Genomic DNA, 19,446 nt, shown 5'->3' with positions numbered 1-19,446 from the left:
TGCACGTTCCCCAGTGAAAGCCTGCCGGTCGTAGTTTTCATTCCCGTGTCAGGCTGTGGGTTGTGAAAGGCAAAATGTGTGCGGCTCTCCTATCGTGGCACCTAAAGGGTTAGCGTAGCAGAGGATGGTTTCGATCCATCGACCTCTGGGTTATGGGCCCAGCACGCTTCCGCTGCGCCACTCTGCTCCGCCTCACCCCAGATGGGACTCGAACCCACAATCCCTGGCTTAGGAGGCCAGTGCCTTATCCATTAGGCCACTGGGGCTTACCAGCTGCGCTCCATCAGAGCCTTTGCTCCACTGGTATCAAAGGAATGTTTTAAATGTCGGGATAGCCGGACAAAGCCACTGTGTTGAATTTTCGGGTCTCGGGCCCTGAGCCGGCAGAAAGCACTCCAGACTGACTGTGGCAGGTGAGCATGGCTATATTTCCTGATTTGAAATGTTTCCATGTCAGAAGATCGTTTGAAGAGATGTTTGCATTTTACACGACAGTGTAAAGTGACGGGAAGATCAAGACTAAGTGAAGTGAACGTGTATATAAACGTGGAAGTGGCTACAGGTTCCCCACTCGGAAGCCCCCTCCACTCGCCGTTCTCAGCGCTGGCCCAGACTCTGAGGGAAATGGCGCGCGTCAACGCGCAGGAGAGGCCTCTAAAAACTCGGCCTAGCAGAGGATGGTTTCGATCCATCGACCTCTGGGTTATGGGCCCAGCACGCTTCCGCTGCGCCACTCTGCTCTGCCTCAGTTCTCATTGCCTGCTCATTTCCATTAGCTCCAGTGCTCTCATTGCAGTTTGACTGAATTGCAAGGCAGATTTGAGAAAATGCAGATGAGATGATCAGGACAAGTCAAAGGAGGTGCGTAGTCGGATACGGAAATGGCTGCACGTTCCCCAGTGAAAGCCTGCCGGTCGTAGTTTTCATTCCCGTGTCAGGCTGTGGGTTGTGAAAGGCAAAATGTGTGCGGCTCTCCTATCGTGGCACCTAAAGGGTTAGCCTAGCAGAGGATGGTTTCGATCCATCGACCTCTGGGTTATGGGCCCAGGACGCTTCCGCTGCGCCACTCTGCTCCGCCTCACCCCAGATGGGACTCGAACCCACAATCCCTGGCTTAGGAGGCCAGTGCCTTATCCATTAGGCCACTGGGGCTTACCAGCTGCGCTCCATCAGAGCCTTTGCTCCACTGGTATCAAAGGAATGTTTTAAATGTCGGGATAGCCGGACAAAGCCACTGTGTTGAATTTTCGGGTCTCGGGCCCTGAGCCGGCAGAAAGCACTCCAGACTGACTGTGGCAGGTGAGCATGGCTATATTTCCTGATTTGAAATGTTTCCATGTCAGAAGATCGTTTGAAGAGATGTTTGCATTTTACACGACAGTGTAAAGTGACGGGAAGATCAAGACTAAGTGAAGTGAACGTGTATATAAACGTGGAAGTGGCTACAGGTTCCCCACTCGGAAGCCCCCTCCACTCGCCGTTCTCAGCGCTGGCCCAGACTCTGAGGGAAATGGCGCGCGTCAACGCGCAGGAGAGGCCTCTAAAAACTCGGCCTAGCAGAGGATGGTTTCGATCCATCGACCTCTGGGTTATGGGCCCAGCACGCTTCCGCTGCGCCACTCTGCTCTGCCTCAGTTCTCATTGCCTGCTCATTTCCATTAGCTCCAGTGCTCTCATTGCAGTTTGACTGGATTGCAAGGCAGATTTGAGAAAATGCAGATGAGATGATCAGGACAAGTCAAAGGAGGTGCGTAGTCGGATACGGAAATGGCTGCACGTTCCCCAGCGAAAGCCTGCCGGTCGTAGTTTTCATTCCCGTGTCAGGCTGTGGGTTGTGAAAGGCAAAATGTGTGCGGCTCTCCTATCGTGGCACCTAAAGGGTTAGCCTAGCAGATGATGGTTTCGATCCATCGACCTCTGGGTTATGGGCCCAGCACGCTTCCGCTGCGCCACTCTGCTCCGCCTCACCCCAGATGGGACTCGAACCCACAATCCCTGGCTTAGGAGGCCAGTGCCTTATCCATTAGGCCACTGGGGCTTACCAGCTGCGCTCCATCAGAGCCTTTGCTCCACTGGTATCAAAGGAATGTTTTAAATGTCGGGATAGCCGGACAAAGCCACTGTGTTGAATTTTCGGGTCTCGGGCCCTGAGCCGGCAGAAAGCACTCCAGACTGACTGTGGCAGGTGAGCATGGCTATATTTCCTGATTTGAAATGTTTCCATGTCAGAAGATCGTTTGAAGAGATGTTTGCATTTTACACGACAGTGTAAAGTGACGGGAAGATCAAGACTAAGTGAAGTGAACGTGTATATAAACGTGGAAGTGGCTACAGGTTCCCCACTCGGAAGCCCCCTCCACTCGCCGTTCTCAGCGCTGGCCCAGACTCTGAGGGAAATGGCGCGCGTCAACGCGCAGGAGAGGCCTCTAAAAACTCGGCCTAGCAGAGGATGGTTTCGATCCATCGACCTCTGGGTTATGGGCCCAGCACGCTTCCGCTGCGCCACTCTGCTCTGCCTCAGTTCTCATTGCCTGCTCATTTCCATTAGCTCCAGTGCTCTCATTGCAGTTTGACTGGATTGCAAGGCAGATTTGAGAAAATGCAGATGAGATGATCAGGACAAGTCAAAGGAGGTGCGTAGTCGGATACGGAAATGGCTGCACGTTCCCCAGTGAAAGCCTGCCGGTCGTAGTTTTCATTCCCGTGTCAGGCTGTGGGTTGTGAAAGGCAAAATGTGTGCGGCTCTCCTATCGTGGCACCTAAAGGGTTAGCCTAGCAGAGGATGGTTTCGATCCATCGACCTCTGGGTTATGGGCCCAGCACGCTTCCGCTGCGCCACTCTGCTCCGCCTCACCCCAGATGGGACTCGAACCCACAATCCCTGGCTTAGGAGGCCAGTGCCTTATCCATTAGGCCACTGGGGCTTACCAGCTGCGCTCCATCAGAGCCTTTGCTCCACTGGTATCAAAGGAATGTTTTAAATGTCGGGATAGCCGGACAAAGCCACTGTGTTGAATTTTCGGGTCTCGGGCCCTGAGCCGGCAGAAAGCACTCCAGACTGACTGTGGCAGGTGAGCATGGCTATATTTCCTGATTTGAAATGTTTCCATGTCAGAAGATCGTTTGAAGAGATGTTTGCATTTTACACGACAGTGTAAAGTGACGGGAAGATCAAGACTAAGTGAAGTGAACGTGTATATAAACGTGGAAGTGGCTACAGGTTCCCCACTCGGAAGCCCCCTCCACTCGCCGTTCTCAGCGCTGGCCCAGACTCTGAGGGAAATGGCGCGCGTCAACGCGCAGGAGAGGCCTCTAAAAACTCGGCCTAGCAGAGGATGGTTTCGATCCATCGACCTCTGGGTTATGGGCCCAGCACGCTTCCGCTGCGCCACTCTGCTCTGCCTCAGTTCTCATTGCCTGCTCATTTCCATTAGCTCCAGTGCTCTCATTGCAGTTTGACTGGATTGCAAGGCAGATTTGAGAAAATGCAGATGAGATGATCAGGACAAGTCAAAGGAGGTGCGTAGTCGGATACGGAAATGGCTGCACGTTCCCCAGCGAAAGCCTGCCGGTCGTAGTTTTCATTCCCGTGTCAGGCTGTGGGTTGTGAAAGGCAAAATGTGTGCGGCTCTCCTATCGTGGCACCTAAAGGGTTAGCCTAGCAGATGATGGTTTCGATCCATCGACCTCTGGGTTATGGGCCCAGCACGCTTCCGCTGTGCCACTCTGCTCCGCCTCACCCCAGATGGGACTCGAACCCACAATCCCTGGCTTAGGAGGCCAGTGCCTTATCCATTAGGCCACTGGGGCTTACCAGCTGCGCTCCATCAGAGCCTTTGCTCCACTGGTATCAAAGGAATGTTTTAAATGTCGGGATAGCCGGACAAAGCCACTGTGTTGAATTTTCGGGTCTCGGGCCCTGAGCCGGCAGAAAGCACTCCAGACTGACTGTGGCAGGTGAGCATGGCTATATTTCCTGATTTGAAATGTTTCCATGTCAGAAGATCGTTTGAAGAGATGTTTGCATTTTACACGACAGTGTAAAGTGACGGGAAGATCAAGACTAAGTGAAGTGAACGTGTATATAAACGTGGAAGTGGCTACAGGTTCCCCACTCGGAAGCCCCCTCCACTCGCCGTTCTCAGCGCTGGCCCAGACTCTGAGGGAAATGGCGCGCGTCAACGCGCAGGAGAGGCCTCTAAAAACTCGGCCTAGCAGAGGATGGTTTCGATCCATCGACCTCTGGGTTATGGGCCCAGCACGCTTCCGCTGCGCCACTCTGCTCTGCCTCAGTTCTCATTGCCTGCTCATTTCCATTAGCTCCAGTGCTCTCATTGCAGTTTGACTGGATTGCAAGGCAGATTTGAGAAAATGCAGATGAGATGATCAGGACAAGTCAAAGGAGGTGCGTAGTCGGATACGGAAATGGCTGCACGTTCCCCAGCGAAAGCCTGCCGGTCGTAGTTTTCATTCCCGTGTCAGGCTGTGGGTTGTGAAAGGCAAAATGTGTGCGGCTCTCCTATCGTGGCACCTAAAGGGTTAGCCTAGCAGATGATGGTTTCGATCCATCGACCTCTGGGTTATGGGCCCAGCACGCTTCCGCTGCGCCACTCTGCTCCGCCTCACCCCAGATGGGACTCGAACCCACAATCCCTGGCTTAGGAGGCCAGTGCCTTATCCATTAGGCCACTGGGGCTTACCAGCTGCGCTCCATCAGAGCCTTTGCTCCACTGGTATCAAAGGAATGTTTTAAATGTCGGGATAGCCGGACAAAGCCACTGTGTTGAATTTTCGGGTCTCGGGCCCTGAGCCGGCAGAAAGCACTCCAGACTGACTGTGGCAGGTGAGCATGGCTATATTTCCTGATTTGAAATGTTTCCATGTCAGAAGATCGTTTGAAGAGATGTTTGCATTTTACACGACAGTGTAAAGTGACGGGAAGATCAAGACTAAGTGAAGTGAACGTGTATATAAACGTGGAAGTGGCTACAGGTTCCCCACTCGGAAGCCCCCTCCACTCGCCGTTCTCAGCGCTGGCCCAGACTCTGAGGGAAATGGCGCGCGTCAACGCGCAGGAGAGGCCTCTAAAAACTCGGCCTAGCAGAGGATGGTTTCGATCCATCGACCTCTGGGTTATGGGCCCAGCACGCTTCCGCTGCGCCACTCTGCTCTGCCTCAGTTCTCATTGCCTGCTCATTTCCATTAGCTCCAGTGCTCTCATTGCAGTTTGACTGGATTGCAAGGCAGATTTGAGAAAATGCAGATGAGATGATCAGGACAAGTCAAAGGAGGTGCGTAGTCGGATACGGAAATGGCTGCACGTTCCCCAGTGAAAGCCTGCCGGTCGTAGTTTTCATTCCCGTGTCAGGCTGTGGGTTGTGAAAGGCAAAATGTGTGCGGCTCTCCTATCGTGGCACCTAAAGGGTTAGCCTAGCAGAGGATGGTTTCGATCCATCGACCTCTGGGTTATGGGCCCAGCACGCTTCCGCTGCGCCACTCTGCTCTGCCTCAGTTCTCATTGCCTGCTCATTTCCATTAGCTCCAGAGCTCTCATTGCAGTTTGACTGGATTGCAAGGCAGATTTGAGAAAATGCAGATGAGATGATCAGGACAAGTCAAAGGAGGTGCGTAGTCGGATACGGAAATGGCTGCACGTTCCCCAGTGAAAGCCTGCCGGTCGTAGTTTTCATTCCCGTGTCAGGCTGTGGGTTGTGAAAGGCAAAATGTGTGCGGCTCTCCTATCGTGGCACCTAAAGGGTTAGCCTAGCAGAGGATGGTTTCGATCCATCGACCTCTGGGTTATGGGCCCAGCACGCTTCCGCTGCGCCACTCTGCTCCGCCTCACCCCAGAGGGGACTCGAACCCACAATCCCTGGCTTAGGAGGCCAGTGCCTTATCCATTAGGCCACTGGGGCTTACCAGCTGTGCTCCATCAGAGCCTTTGCTCCACTGTTATGAAAGGAATGTTTTAAATGTCGGGATAGCCGGACAAAGCCACTGTGTTGAATTTTCGGGTCTCGGGCCCTGAGCTGGCAGAAAGCACTCCAGACTGACTGTGGCAGGTGAGCATGGCTATATTTCCTGATTTGAAATGTTTCCATGTCAGAAGATCGTTTGAAGAGATGTTTGCATTTTACACGACAGTGTAAAGTGAGGGGAAGATCAAGACTAAGTGAAGTGAACGTGTATATAAATGTGGAAGTGGCTACAGGTTCCCCACTCGGAAGCCCCCTCCACTCGCCGTTCTCAGCGCTGGCCCAGACTCTGAGGAAAATGGCGCGCGTCAACGCGCAGGAGAGGCCTCTAAAAACTCGGCCTAGCAGAGGATGGTTTCGATCCATCGACCTCTGGGTTATGGGCCCAGCACGCTTCCGCTGCGCCACTCTGCTCTGCCTCAGTTCTCATTGCCTGCTCATTTCCATTAGCTCCAGAGCTCTCATTGCAGTTTGACTGGATTGCAAGGCAGATTTGAGAAAATGCAGATGAGATGATCAGGACAAGTCAAAGGAGGTGCGTAGTCGGATACGGAAATGGCTGCACGTTCCCCAGTGAAAGCCTGCCGGTCGTAGTTTTCATTCCCGTGTCAGGCTGTGGGTTGTGAAAGGCAAAATGTGTGCGGCTCTCCTATCGTGGCACCTAAAGGGTTAGCCTAGCAGAGGATGGTTTCGATCCATCGACCTCTGGGTTATGGGCCCAGCACGCTTCCGCTGCGCCACTCTGCTCCGCCTCACCCCAGATGGGACTCGAACCCACAATCCCTGGCTTAGAAGGCCAGTGCCTTATCCATTAGGCCACTGGGGCTTACCAGCTGCGCTCCATCAGAGCCTTTGCTCCACTGGTATCAAAGGAATGTTTTAAATGTCGGGATAGCCGGACAAAGCCACTGTGTTGAATTTTCGGGTCTCGGGCCCTGAGCCGGCAGAAAGCACTCCAGACTGACTGTGGCAGGTGAGCATGGCTATATTTCCTGATTTGAAATGTTTCCATGTCAGAAGATCGTTTGAAGAGATGTTTGCATTTTACACGACAGTGTAAAGTGACGGGAAGATCAAGACTAAGTGAAGTGAACGTGTATATAAACGTGGAAGTGGCTACAGGTTCCCCACTCGGAAGCCCCCTCCACTCGCCGTTCTCAGCGCTGGCCCAGACTCTGAGGGAAATGGCGCGCGTCAACGCGCAGGAGAGGCCTCTAAAAACTCTGCCTAGCAGAGGATGGTTTCGATCCATCGACCTCTGGGTTATGGGCCCAGCACGCTTCCGCTGCGCCACTCTGCTCCGCCTCACCCCAGATGGGACTTGAACCCACAATCCCTGGCTTAGGAGGCCAGTGCCTTATCCATTAGGCCACTGGGGCTTACCAGCTGCGCTCCATCAGAGCCTTTGCTCCACTGGTATCAAAGGAATGTTTTAAATGTCGGGATAGCCGGACAAAGCCACTGTGTTGAATTTTCGGGTCTCGGGCCCTGAGCCGGCAGAAAGCACTCCAGACTGACTGTGGCAGGTGAGCATGGCTATATTTCCTTATTTGAAATGTTTCCATGTCAGAAGATCGTTTGAAGAGATGTTTGCATTTTACACGACAGTGTAAAGTGACGGGAAGATCAAGACTAAGTGAAGTGAACGTGTATATAAACGTGGAAGTGGCTACAGGTTCCCCACTCGGAAGCCCCCTCCACTCGCCGTTCTCAGCGCTGGCCCAGACTCTGAGGGAAATGGCGCGCGTCAACGCGCAGGAGAGGCCTCTAAAAACTCTGCCTAGCAGAGGATGGTTTCGATCCATCGACCTCTGGGTTATGGGCCCAGCACGCTTCCGCTGCGCCACTCTGCTCCGCCTCACCCCAGATGGGACTCGAACCCACAATCCCTGGCTTAGGAGGCCAGTGCCTTATCCATTAGGCCACTGGGGCTTACCAGCTGCGCTCCATCAGAGCCTTTGCTCCACTGGTATCAAAGGAATGTTTTAAATGTCGGGATAGCCGGACAAAGCCACTGTGTTGAATTTTCGGGTCTCGGGCCCTGAGCCGGCAGAAAGCACTCCAGACTGACTGTGGCAGGTGAGCATGGCTATATTTCCTGATTTGAAATGTTTCCATGTCAGAAGATCGTTTGAAGAGATGTTTGCATTTTACACGACAGTGTAAAGTGACGGGAAGATCAAGACTAAGTGAAGTGAACGTGTATATAAACGTGGAAGTGGCTACAGGTTCCCCACTCGGAAGCCCCCTCCACTCGCCGTTCTCAGCGCTGGCCCAGACTCTGAGGGAAATGGCGCGCGTCAACGCGCAGGAGAGGCCTCTAAAAACTCGGCCTAGCAGAGGATGGTTTCGATCCATCGACCTCTGGGTTATGGGCCCAGCACGCTTCCGCTGCGCCACTCTGCTCTGCCTCAGTTCTCATTGCCTGCTCATTTCCATTAGCTCCAGAGCTCTCATTGCAGTTTGACTGGATTGCAAGGCAGATTTGAGAAAATGCAGATGAGATGATCAGGACAAGTCAAAGGAGGTGCGTAGTCGGATACGGAAATGGCTGCACGTTCCCCAGTGAAAGCCTGCCGGTCGTAGTTTTCATTCCCGTGTCAGGCTGTGGGTTGTGAAAGGCAAAATGTGTGCGGCTCTCCTATCGTGGCACCTAAAGGGTTAGCCTAGCAGAGGATGGTTTCGATCCATCGACCTCTGGGTTATGGGCCCAGCACGCTTCCGCTGCGCCACTCTGCTCCGCCTCACCCCAGAGGGGACTCGAACCCACAATCCCTGGCTTAGGAGGCCAGTGCCTTATCCATTAGGCCACTGGGGCTTACCAGCTGTGCTCCATCAGAGCCTTTGCTCCACTGTTATGAAAGGAATGTTTTAAATGTCGGGATAGCCGGACAAAGCCACTGTGTTGAATTTTCGGGTCTCGGGCCCTGAGCTGGCAGAAAGCACTCCAGACTGACTGTGGCAGGTGAGCATGGCTATATTTCCTGATTTGAAATGTTTCCATGTCAGAAGATCGTTTGAAGAGATGTTTGCATTTTACACGACAGTGTAAAGTGAGGGGAAGATCAAGAATAAGTGAAGTGAACGTGTATATAAATGTGGAAGTGGCTACAGGTTCCCCACTCGGAAGCCCCCTCCACTCGCCGTTCTCAGCGCTGGCCCAGACTCTGAGGGAAATGGCGCGCGTCAACGCGCAGGAGAGGCCTCTAAAAACTCGGCCTAGCAGAGGATGGTTTCGATCCATCGACCTCTGGGTTATGGGCCCAGCACGCTTCCGCTGCGCCACTCTGCTCTGCCTCAGTTCTCATTGCCTGCTCATTTCCATTAGCTCCAGAGCTCTCATTGCAGTTTGACTGGATTGCAAGGCAGATTTGAGAAAATGCAGATGAGATGATCAGGACAAGTCAAAGGAGGTGCGTAGTCGGATACGGAAATGGCTGCACGTTCCCCAGTGAAAGCCTGCCGGTCGTAGTTTTCATTCCCGTGTCAGGCTGTGGGTTGTGAAAGGCAAAATGTGTGCGGCTCTCCTATCGTGGCACCTAAAGGGTTAGCCTAGCAGAGGATGGTTTCGATCCATCGACCTCTGGGTTATGGGCCCAGCACGCTTCCGCTGCGCCACTCTGCTTTGCCTCAGTTCTCATTGCCTGCTCATTTCCATTAGCTCCAGAGCTCTCATTGCAGTTTGACTGGATTGCAAGGCAGATTTGAGAAAATGCAGATGAGATGATCAGGACAAGTCAAAGGAGGTGCGTTGTCGGATACGAAAATGGCTGCACGTTCCCCAGTGATAGCCTGCCGGTCGTAGTTTTCATTCCCGTGTCAGGCTGTGGGTTGTGAAAGGCAAAATGTGTGCGGCTCTCCTATCGTGGCACCTAAAGGGTTAGCCTAGCAGAGGATGGTTTCGATCCATCGACCTCTGGGTTATGGGCCCAGCACGCTTCCGCTGCGCCACTCTGCTCCGCCTCACCCCAGATGGGACTCGAACCCACAATCCCTGGCTTAGGAGGCTAGTGCCTTATCCATTAGGCCACTGGGGCTTACCAGCTGCGCTCCATCAGAGCCTTTGCTCCACTGGTATCAAAGGAATGTTTTAAATGTCGGGATAGCCGGACAAAGCCACTGTGTTGAATTTTCGGGTCTCGGGCCCTGAGCCGGCAGAAAGCACTCCAGACTGACTGTGGCAGGTGAGCATGGCTATATTTCCTGATTTGAAATGTTTCCATGTCAGAAGATCGTTTGAAGAGATGTTTGCATTTTACACGACAGTGTAAAGTGACGGGAAGATCAAGACTAAGTGAAGTGAACGTGTATATAAACGTGGAAGTGGCTACAGGTTCCCCACTCGGAAGCCCCCTCCACTCGCCGTTCTCAGCGCTGGCCCAGACTCTGAGGGAAATGGCGCGCGTCAACGCGCAGGAGAGGCCTCTAAAAACTCGGCCTAGCAGAGGATGGTTTCGATCCATCGACCTCTGGGTTATGGGCCCAGCACGCTTCCGCTGCGTCACTCTGCTCCGCCTCACCCCAGATGGGACTTGAACCCACAATCCCTGGCTTAGGAGGCCAGTGCCTTATCCATTAGGCCACTGGGGCTTACCAGCTGCGCTCCATCAGAGCCTTTGCTCCACTGGTATCAAAGGAATGTTTTAAATGTCGGGATAGCCGGACAAAGCCACTGTGTTGAATTTTCGGGTCTCGGGCCCTGAGCCGGCAGAAAGCACTCCAGACTGACTGTGGCAGGTGAGCATGGCTATATTTCCTGATTTGAAATGTTTCCATGTCAGAAGATCGTTTGAAGAGATGTTTGCATTTTACACGACAGTGTAAAGTGACGGGAAGATCAAGACTAAGTGAAGTGAACGTGTATATAAACGTGGAAGTGGCTACAGGTTCCCCACTCGGAAGCCCCCTCCACTCGCCGTTCTCAGCGCTGGCCCAGACTCTGAGGGAAATGGCGCGCGTCAACGCGCAGGAGAGGCCTCTAAAAACTCGGCCTAGCAGAGGATGGTTTCGATCCATCGACCTCTGGGTTATGGGCCCAGCACGCTTCCGCTGCGCCACTCTGCTCTGCCTCAGTTCTCATTGCCTGCTCATTTCCATTAGCTCCAGAGCTCTCATTGCAGTTTGACTGGATTGCAAGGCAGATTTGAGAAAATGCAGATGAGATGATCAGGACAAGTCAAAGGAGGTGCGTAGTCGGATACGGAAATGGCTGCACGTTCCCCAGTGAAAGCCTGCCGGTCGTAGTTTTCATTCCCGTGTCAGGCTGTGGGTTGTGAAAGGCAAAATGTGTGCGGCTCTCCTATCGTGGCACCTAAAGGGTTAGCCTAGCAGAGGATGGTTTCGATCCATCGACCTCTGGGTTATGGGCCCAGCACGCTTCCGCTGCGCCACTCTGCTCTGCCTCAGTTCTCATTGCCTGCTCATTTCCATTAGCTCCAGAGCTCTCATTGCAGTTTGACTGGATTGCAAGGCAGATTTGAGAAAATGCAGATGAGATGATCAGGACAAGTCAAAGGAGGTGCGTAGTCGGATACGGAAATGGCTGCACGTTCCCCAGTGAAAGCCTGCCGGTCGTAGTTTTCATTCCCGTGTCAGGCTGTGGGTTGTGAAAGGCAAAATGTGTGCGGCTCTCCTATCGTGGCACCTAAAGGGTTAGCCTAGCAGAGGATGGTTTCGATCCATCGACCTCTGGGTTATGGGCCCAGCACGCTTCCGCTGCGCCACTCTGCTCCGCCTCACCCCAGAGGGGACTCGAACCCACAATCCCTGGCTTAGGAGGCCAGTGCCTTATCCATTAGGCCACTGGGGCTTACCAGCTGTGCTCCATCAGAGCCTTTGCTCCACTGTTATGAAAGGAATGTTTTAAATGTCGGGATAGCCGGACAAAGCCACTGTGTTGAATTTTCGGGTCTCGGGCCCTGAGCTGGCAGAAAGCACTCCAGACTGACTGTGGCAGGTGAGCATGGCTATATTTCCTGATTTGAAATGTTTCCATGTCAGAAGATCGTTTGAAGAGATGTTTGCATTTTACACGACAGTGTAAAGTGAGGGGAAGATCAAGACTAAGTGAAGTGAACGTGTATATAAATGTGGAAGTGGCTACAGGTTCCCCACTCGGAAGCCCCCTCCACTCGCCGTTCTCAGCGCTGGCCCAGACTCTGAGGAAAATGGCGCGCGTCAACGCGCAGGAGAGGCCTCTAAAAACTCGGCCTAGCAGAGGATGGTTTCGATCCATCGACCTCTGGGTTATGGGCCCAGCACGCTTCCGCTGCGCCACTCTGCTCTGCCTCAGTTCTCATTGCCTGCTCATTTCCATTAGCTCCAGAGCTCTCATTGCAGTTTGACTGGATTGCAAGGCAGATTTGAGAAAATGCAGATGAGATGATCAGGACAAGTCAAAGGAGGTGCGTAGTCGGATACGGAAATGGCTGCACGTTCCCCAGTGAAAGCCTGCCGGTCGTAGTTTTCATTCCCGTGTCAGGCTGTGGGTTGTGAAAGGCAAAATGTGTGCGGCTCTCCTATCGTGGCACCTAAAGGGTTAGCCTAGCAGAGGATGGTTTCGATCCATCGACCTCTGGGTTATGGGCCCAGCACGCTTCCGCTGCGCCACTCTGCTCCGCCTCACCCCAGATGGGACTCGAACCCACAATCCCTGGCTTAGAAGGCCAGTGCCTTATCCATTAGGCCACTGGGGCTTACCAGCTGCGCTCCATCAGAGCCTTTGCTCCACTGGTATCAAAGGAATGTTTTAAATGTCGGGATAGCCGGACAAAGCCACTGTGTTGAATTTTCGGGTCTCGGGCCCTGAGCCGGCAGAAAGCACTCCAGACTGACTGTGGCAGGTGAGCATGGCTATATTTCCTGATTTGAAATGTTTCCATGTCAGAAGATCGTTTGAAGAGATGTTTGCATTTTACACGACAGTGTAAAGTGACGGGAAGATCAAGACTAAGTGAAGTGAACGTGTATATAAACGTGGAAGTGGCTACAGGTTCCCCACTCGGAAGCCCCCTCCACTCGCCGTTCTCAGCGCTGGCCCAGACTCTGAGGGAAATGGCGCGCGTCAACGCGCAGGAGAGGCCTCTAAAAACTCTGCCTAGCAGAGGATGGTTTCGATCCATCGACCTCTGGGTTATGGGCCCAGCACGCTTCCGCTGCGCCACTCTGCTCCGCCTCACCCCAGATGGGACTTGAACCCACAATCCCTGGCTTAGGAGGCCAGTGCCTTATCCATTAGGCCACTGGGGCTTACCAGCTGCGCTCCATCAGAGCCTTTGCTCCACTGGTATCAAAGGAATGTTTTAAATGTCGGGATAGCCGGACAAAGCCACTGTGTTGAATTTTCGGGTCTCGGGCCCTGAGCCGGCAGAAAGCACTCCAGACTGACTGTGGCAGGTGAGCATGGCTATATTTCCTTATTTGAAATGTTTCCATGTCAGAAGATCGTTTGAAGAGATGTTTGCATTTTACACGACAGTGTAAAGTGACGGGAAGATCAAGACTAAGTGAAGTGAACGTGTATATAAACGTGGAAGTGGCTACAGGTTCCCCACTCGGAAGCCCCCTCCACTCGCCGTTCTCAGCGCTGGCCCAGACTCTGAGGGAAATGGCGCGCGTCAACGCGCAGGAGAGGCCTCTAAAAACTCTGCCTAGCAGAGGATGGTTTCGATCCATCGACCTCTGGGTTATGGGCCCAGCACGCTTCCGCTGCGCCACTCTGCTCCGCCTCACCCCAGATGGGACTCGAACCCACAATCCCTGGCTTAGGAGGCCAGTGCCTTATCCATTAGGCCACTGGGGCTTACCAGCTGCGCTCCATCAGAGCCTTTGCTCCACTGGTATCAAAGGAATGTTTTAAATGTCGGGATAGCCGGACAAAGCCACTGTGTTGAATTTTCGGGTCTCGGGCCCTGAGCCGGCAGAAAGCACTCCAGACTGACTGTGGCAGGTGAGCATGGCTATATTTCCTGATTTGAAATGTTTCCATGTCAGAAGATCGTTTGAAGAGATGTTTGCATTTTACACGACAGTGTAAAGTGACGGGAAGATCAAGACTAAGTGAAGTGAACGTGTATATAAACGTGGAAGTGGCTACAGGTTCCCCACTCGGAAGCCCCCTCCACTCGCCGTTCTCAGCGCTGGCCCAGACTCTGAGGGAAATGGCGCGCGTCAACGCGCAGGAGAGGCCTCTAAAAACTCGGCCTAGCAGAGGATGGTTTCGATCCATCGACCTCTGGGTTATGGGCCCAGCACGCTTCCGCTGCGCCACTCTGCTCTGCCTCAGTTCTCATTGCCTGCTCATTTCCATTAGCTCCAGAGCTCTCATTGCAGTTTGACTGGATTGCAAGGCAGATTTGAGAAAATGCAGATGAGATGATCAGGACAAGTCAAAGGAGGTGCGTAGTCGGATACGGAAATGGCTGCACGTTCCCCAGTGAAAGCCTGCCGGTCGTAGTTTTCATTCCCGTGTCAGGCTGTGGGTTGTGAAAGGCAAAATGTGTGCGGCTCTCCTATCGTGGCACCTAAAGGGTTAGCCTAGCAGAGGATGGTTTCGATCCATCGACCTCTGGGTTATGGGCCCAGCACGCTTCCGCTGCGCCACTCTGCTCCGCCTCACCCCAGAGGGGACTCGAACCCACAATCCCTGGCTTAGGAGGCCAGTGCCTTATCCATTAGGCCACTGGGGCTTACCAGCTGTGCTCCATCAGAGCCTTTGCTCCACTGTTATGAAAGGAATGTTTTAAATGTCGGGATAGCCGGACAAAGCCACTGTGTTGAATTTTCGGGTCTCGGGCCCTGAGCTGGCAGAAAGCACTCCAGACTGACTGTGGCAGGTGAGCATGGCTATATTTCCTGATTTGAAATGTTTCCATGTCAGAAGATCGTTTGAAGAGATGTTTGCATTTTACACGACAGTGTAAAGTGAGGGGAAGATCAAGAATAAGTGAAGTGAACGTGTATATAAATGTGGAAGTGGCTACAGGTTCCCCACTCGGAAGCCCCCTCCACTCGCCGTTCTCAGCGCTGGCCCAGACTCTGAGGGAAATGGCGCGCGTCAACGCGCAGGAGAGGCCTCTAAAAACTCGGCCTAGCAGAGGATGGTTTCGATCCATCGACCTCTGGGTTATGGGCCCAGCACGCTTCCGCTGCGCCACTCTGCTCTGCCTCAGTTCTCATTGCCTGCTCATTTCCATTAGCTCCAGAGCTCTCATTGCAGTTTGACTGGATTGCAAGGCAGATTTGAGAAAATGCAGATGAGATGATCAGGACAAGTCAAAGGAGGTGCGTAGTCGGATACGGAAATGGCTGCACGTTCCCCAGTGAAAGCCTGCCGGTCGTAGTTTTCATTCCCGTGTCAGGCTGTGGGTTGTGAAAGGCAAAATGTGTGCGGCTCTCCTATCGTGGCACCTAAAGGGTTAGCCTAGCAGAGGATGGTTTCGATCCATCGACCTCTGGGTTATGGGCCCAGCACGCTTCCGCTGCGCCACTCTGCTTTGCCTCAGTTCTCATTGCCTGCTCATTTCCATTAGCTCCAGAGCTCTCATTGCAGTTTGACTGGATTGCAAGGCAGATTTGAGAAAATGCAGATGAGATGATCAGGACAAGTCAAAGGAGGTGCGTTGTCGGATACGAAAATGGCTGCACGTTCCCCAGTGATAGCCTGCCGGTCGTAGTTTTCATTCCCGTGTCAGGCTGTGGGTTGTGAAAGGCAAAATGTGTGCGGCTCTCCTATCGTGGCACCTAAAGGGTTAGCCTAGCAGAGGATGGTTTCGATCCATCGACCTCTGGGTTATGGGCCCAGCACGCTTCCGCTGCGCCACTCTGCTCCGCCTCACCCCAGATGGGACTCGAACCCACAATCCCTGGCTTAGGAGGCTAGTGCCTTATCCATTAGGCCACTGGGGCTTACCAGCTGCGCTCCATCAGAGCCTTTGCTCCACTGGTATCAAAGGAATGTTTTAAATGTCGGGATAGCCGGACAAAGCCACTGTGTTGAATTTTCGGGTCTCGGGCCCTGAGCCGGCAGAAAGCACTCCAGACTGACTGTGGCAGGTGAGCATGGCTATATTTCCTGATTTGAAATGTTTCCATGTCAGAAGATCGTTTGAAGAGATGTTTGCATTTTACACAACAGTGTAAAGTGACGGGAAGATCAAGACTAAGTGAAGTGAACGTGTATATAAACGTGGAAGTGGCTACAGGTTCCCCACTCGGAAGCCCCCTCCACTCGCCGTTCTCAGCGCTGGCCCAGACTCTGAGGGAAATGGCGCGCGTCAACGCGCAGGAGAGGCCTCTAAAAACTCGGCCTAGCAGAGGATGGTTTCGATCCATCGACCTCTGGGTTATGGGCCCAGCACGCTTCCGCTGCGCCACTCTGCTCTGCCTCAGTTCTCATTGCCTGCTCATTTCCATTAGCTCCAGAGCTCTCATTGCAGTTTGACTGGATTGCAAGGCAGATTTGAGAAAATGCAGATGAGATGATCAGGACAAGTCAAAGGAGGTGCGTAGTCGGATACGGAAATGGCTGCACGTTCCCCAGTGAAAGCCTGCCGGTCGTAGTTTTCATTCCCGTGTCAGGCTGTGGGTTGTGAAAGGCAAAATGTGTGCGGCTCTCCTATCGTGGCACCTAAAGGGTTAGCCTAGCAGAGGATGGTTTCGATCCATCGACCTCTGGGTTATGGGCCCAGCACGCTTCCGCTGCGCCACTCTGCTCCGCCTCGCCCCAGAGGGGACTCGAACCCACAATCCCTGGCTTAGGAGGCCAGTGCCTTATCCATTAGGCCACTGGGGCTTACCAGCTGTGCTGCATCAGAGCCTTTGCTCCACTGTTATGAAAGGAATGTTTTAAATGTCGGGATAGCCGGACAAAGCCACTGTGTTGAATTTTCGGGTCTCGGGCCCTGAGCTGGCAGAAAGCACTCCAGACTGACTGTGGCAGGTGAGCATGGCTATATTTCCTGATTTGAAATGTTTCCATGTCAGAAGATCGTTTGAAGAGATGTTTGCATTTTACACGACAGTGTAAAGTGAGGGGAAGATCAAGACTAAGTGAAGTGAACGTGTATATAAATGTGGAAGTGGCTACAGGTTCCCCACTCGGAAGCCCCCTCCACTCGCCGTTCTCAGCGCTGGCCCAGACTCTGAGGGAAATGGCGCGCGTCAACGCGCAGGAGAGGCCTCTAAAAACTCGGCCTAGCAGAGGATGGTTTCGATCCATAGACCTCTGGGTTATGGGCCCAGCACGCTTCCGCTGCGCCACTCTGCTCTGCCTCAGTTCTCATTGCCTGCTCATTTCCATTAGCTCCAGAGCTCTCATTGCAGTTTGACTGGATTGCAAGGCAGATTTGAGAAAATGCAGATGAGATGATCAGGACAAGTCAAAGGAGGTGCGTAGTCGGATACGGAAATGGCTGCACGTTCCCCAGTGAAAGCCTGCCGGTCGTAGTTTTCATTCCCGTGTCAGGCTGTGGGTTGTGAAAGGCAAAATGTGTGCGGCTCTCCTATCGTGGCACCTAAAGGGTTAGCCTAGCAGAGGATGGTTTCGATCCATCGACCTCTGGGTTATGGGCCCAGCACGCTTCCGCTGTGCCACTCTGCTCCACCTCACCCCAGATGGGACTCGAACCCACAATCCCTGGCTTAGGAGGCCAGTGCCTTATCCATTAGGCCACTGGGGCTTACCAGCTGCGCTCCATCAGAGCCTTTGCTCCACTGGTATCAAAGGAATGTTTTAAATGTCGGGATTGCCGGACAAAGCCACTGTGTTGAATTTTCGGGTCTCGGGCCCTGAGCCGGCAGAAAGCACTCCAGACTGACTGTGGCAGGTGAGCATGGCTATATTTCCTGATTTGAAATGTTTCCATGTCAGAAGATCGTTTGAAGAGATGTTTGCATTTTACACGACAGTGTAAAGTGACGGGAAGATCAAGACTAAGTGAAGTGAACGTGTATATAAACGTGGAAGTGGCTACAGGTTCCCCACTCGGAAGCCCCCTCCACTCGCCGTTCTCAGCGCTGGCCCAGACTCTGAGGGAAATGGCGCGCGTCAACGCGCAGGAGAGGCCTCTAAAAACTCGGCCTAGCAGAGGATGGTTTCGATCCATCGACCTCTGGGTTATGGGCCCAGCACGCTTCCGCTGCGCCACTCTGCTCCGCCTCACCCCAGATGGGACTCGAACCCACAATCCCTGGCTTAGGAGGCCAGTGCCTCATCCATTAGGCCACTGGGGCTTACCAGCTGCGCTCCATCAGAGCCTTTGCTCCACTGGTATCAAAGGAATGTTTTAAATGTCGGGATAGCCGGACAAAGCCACTGTGTTGAATTTTCGGGTCTCGGGCCCTGAGCCGGCAGAAAGCACTCCAGACTGACTGTGGCAGGTGAGCATGGCTATATTTCCTGATTTGAAATGTTTCCATGTCAGAAGATCGTTTGAAGAGATGTTTGCATTTTACACGACAGTGTAAAGTGACGGGAAGATCAAGACTAAGTGAAGTGAACGTGTATATAAACGTGGAAGTGGCTACAGGTTCCCCACTCGGAAGCCCCCTCCACTCGCCGTTCTCAGCGCTGGCCCAGACTCTGAGGGAAATGGCGCGCGTCAACGCGCAGGAGAGGCCTCTAAAAACTCGGCCTAGCAGAGGATGGTTTCGATCCATCGACCTCTGGGTTATGGGCCCAGCACGCTTCCGCTGCGCCACTCTGCTCCGCCTCACCCCAGATGGGACTCGAACCCACAATCCCTGGCTTAGGAGGCCAGTGCCTTATCCATTAGGCCACTGGGGCTTACCAGCTGCGCTCCATCAGAGCCTTTGCTCCACTGGTATCAAAGGAATGTTTTAAATGTCGGGATAGCCGGACAAAGCCACTGTGTTGAATTTTCGGGTCTCGGGCCCTGAGCCGGCAGAAAGCACTCCAGACTGACTGTGGCAGGTGAGCATGGCTATATTTCCTGATTTGAAATGTTTCCATGTCAGAAGATCGTTTGAAGAGATGTTTGCATTTTACACGACAGTGTAAAGTGACGGGAAGATAAAGACTAAGTGAAGTGAACGTGTATATAAACGTGGAAGTGGCTACAGGTTCCCCACTCGGAAGCCCCCTCCACTCACCGTTCTCAGCGCTGGCCCAGACTCTGAGGGAAATGGCGCGCGTCAACGCGCAGGAGAGGCCTCTAAAAACTCGGCCTAGCAGAGGATGGTTTCGATCCATCGACCTCTGGGTTATGGGCCCAGCACGCTTCCGCTGCGCCACTCTGCTCTGCCTCAGTTCTCATTGCCTGCTCATTTCCATTAGCTCCAGTGCTCTCATTGCAGTTTGACTGGATTGCAAGGCAGATTTGAGAAAATGCAGATGAGATGATCAGGACAAGTCAAAGGAGGTGCGTAGTCGGATACGGAAATGGCTGCACGTTCCCCAGTGAAAGCCTGCCGGTCGTAGTTTTCATTCCCGTGTCAGGCTGTGGGTTGTGAA

General features: G+C 53.2%; 17 non-coding genes across 17 annotated transcripts; all 17 read right to left on the bottom strand.

Moving 5' to 3' along the window:
- Nucleotides 1-193: 193 nt before the first annotated feature.
- On the bottom strand, nt 194-266 carry trnar-ccu. The gene has a single exon. It is a non-coding gene; the product is annotated as a tRNA-Arg (tRNA).
- An 813-nt stretch (nt 267-1,079) lies between these two features.
- trnar-ccu lies at nt 1,080-1,152 on the bottom strand. The gene has a single exon. It is a non-coding gene; the product is annotated as a tRNA-Arg (tRNA).
- An 813-nt stretch (nt 1,153-1,965) lies between these two features.
- On the bottom strand, nt 1,966-2,038 carry trnar-ccu. Its single transcript has one exon. It is a non-coding gene; the product is annotated as a tRNA-Arg (tRNA).
- Nucleotides 2,039-2,851: 813 nt separating this feature from the next.
- On the bottom strand, nt 2,852-2,924 carry trnar-ccu. Its single transcript has one exon. It is a non-coding gene; the product is annotated as a tRNA-Arg (tRNA).
- An 813-nt stretch (nt 2,925-3,737) lies between these two features.
- On the bottom strand, nt 3,738-3,810 carry trnar-ccu. Its single transcript has one exon. It is a non-coding gene; the product is annotated as a tRNA-Arg (tRNA).
- An 813-nt stretch (nt 3,811-4,623) lies between these two features.
- On the bottom strand, nt 4,624-4,696 carry trnar-ccu. Its single transcript has one exon. It is a non-coding gene; the product is annotated as a tRNA-Arg (tRNA).
- A 1,146-nt stretch (nt 4,697-5,842) lies between these two features.
- trnar-ccu lies at nt 5,843-5,915 on the bottom strand. The gene has a single exon. It is a non-coding gene; the product is annotated as a tRNA-Arg (tRNA).
- An 813-nt stretch (nt 5,916-6,728) lies between these two features.
- Nucleotides 6,729-6,801, bottom strand: trnar-ucu. The gene has a single exon. It is a non-coding gene; the product is annotated as a tRNA-Arg (tRNA).
- Nucleotides 6,802-7,281: 480 nt separating this feature from the next.
- On the bottom strand, nt 7,282-7,354 carry trnar-ccu. The gene has a single exon. It is a non-coding gene; the product is annotated as a tRNA-Arg (tRNA).
- A 480-nt stretch (nt 7,355-7,834) lies between these two features.
- trnar-ccu lies at nt 7,835-7,907 on the bottom strand. Its single transcript has one exon. It is a non-coding gene; the product is annotated as a tRNA-Arg (tRNA).
- Nucleotides 7,908-10,492: 2,585 nt separating this feature from the next.
- On the bottom strand, nt 10,493-10,565 carry trnar-ccu. The gene has a single exon. It is a non-coding gene; the product is annotated as a tRNA-Arg (tRNA).
- A 2,032-nt stretch (nt 10,566-12,597) lies between these two features.
- Nucleotides 12,598-12,670, bottom strand: trnar-ucu. The gene has a single exon. It is a non-coding gene; the product is annotated as a tRNA-Arg (tRNA).
- A 480-nt stretch (nt 12,671-13,150) lies between these two features.
- Nucleotides 13,151-13,223, bottom strand: trnar-ccu. The gene has a single exon. It is a non-coding gene; the product is annotated as a tRNA-Arg (tRNA).
- A 480-nt stretch (nt 13,224-13,703) lies between these two features.
- Nucleotides 13,704-13,776, bottom strand: trnar-ccu. Its single transcript has one exon. It is a non-coding gene; the product is annotated as a tRNA-Arg (tRNA).
- Nucleotides 13,777-16,694: 2,918 nt separating this feature from the next.
- On the bottom strand, nt 16,695-16,767 carry trnar-ccu. The gene has a single exon. It is a non-coding gene; the product is annotated as a tRNA-Arg (tRNA).
- Nucleotides 16,768-17,580: 813 nt separating this feature from the next.
- trnar-ccu lies at nt 17,581-17,653 on the bottom strand. The gene has a single exon. It is a non-coding gene; the product is annotated as a tRNA-Arg (tRNA).
- Nucleotides 17,654-18,686: 1,033 nt separating this feature from the next.
- Nucleotides 18,687-18,759, bottom strand: trnar-ccu. Its single transcript has one exon. It is a non-coding gene; the product is annotated as a tRNA-Arg (tRNA).
- Nucleotides 18,760-19,446: the final 687 nt, after the last annotated feature.

The sequence above is a fragment of the Alosa sapidissima genome, chromosome 21 (genome assembly GCF_018492685.1).
Source record: "Alosa sapidissima isolate fAloSap1 chromosome 21, fAloSap1.pri, whole genome shotgun sequence".
Taxonomy (NCBI): Eukaryota; Metazoa; Chordata; class Actinopteri; order Clupeiformes; family Clupeidae; genus Alosa; species Alosa sapidissima.
Note: the sequence above shows the minus strand (reverse complement) of the source record. Positions and strands in the feature narration are given on the sequence as shown.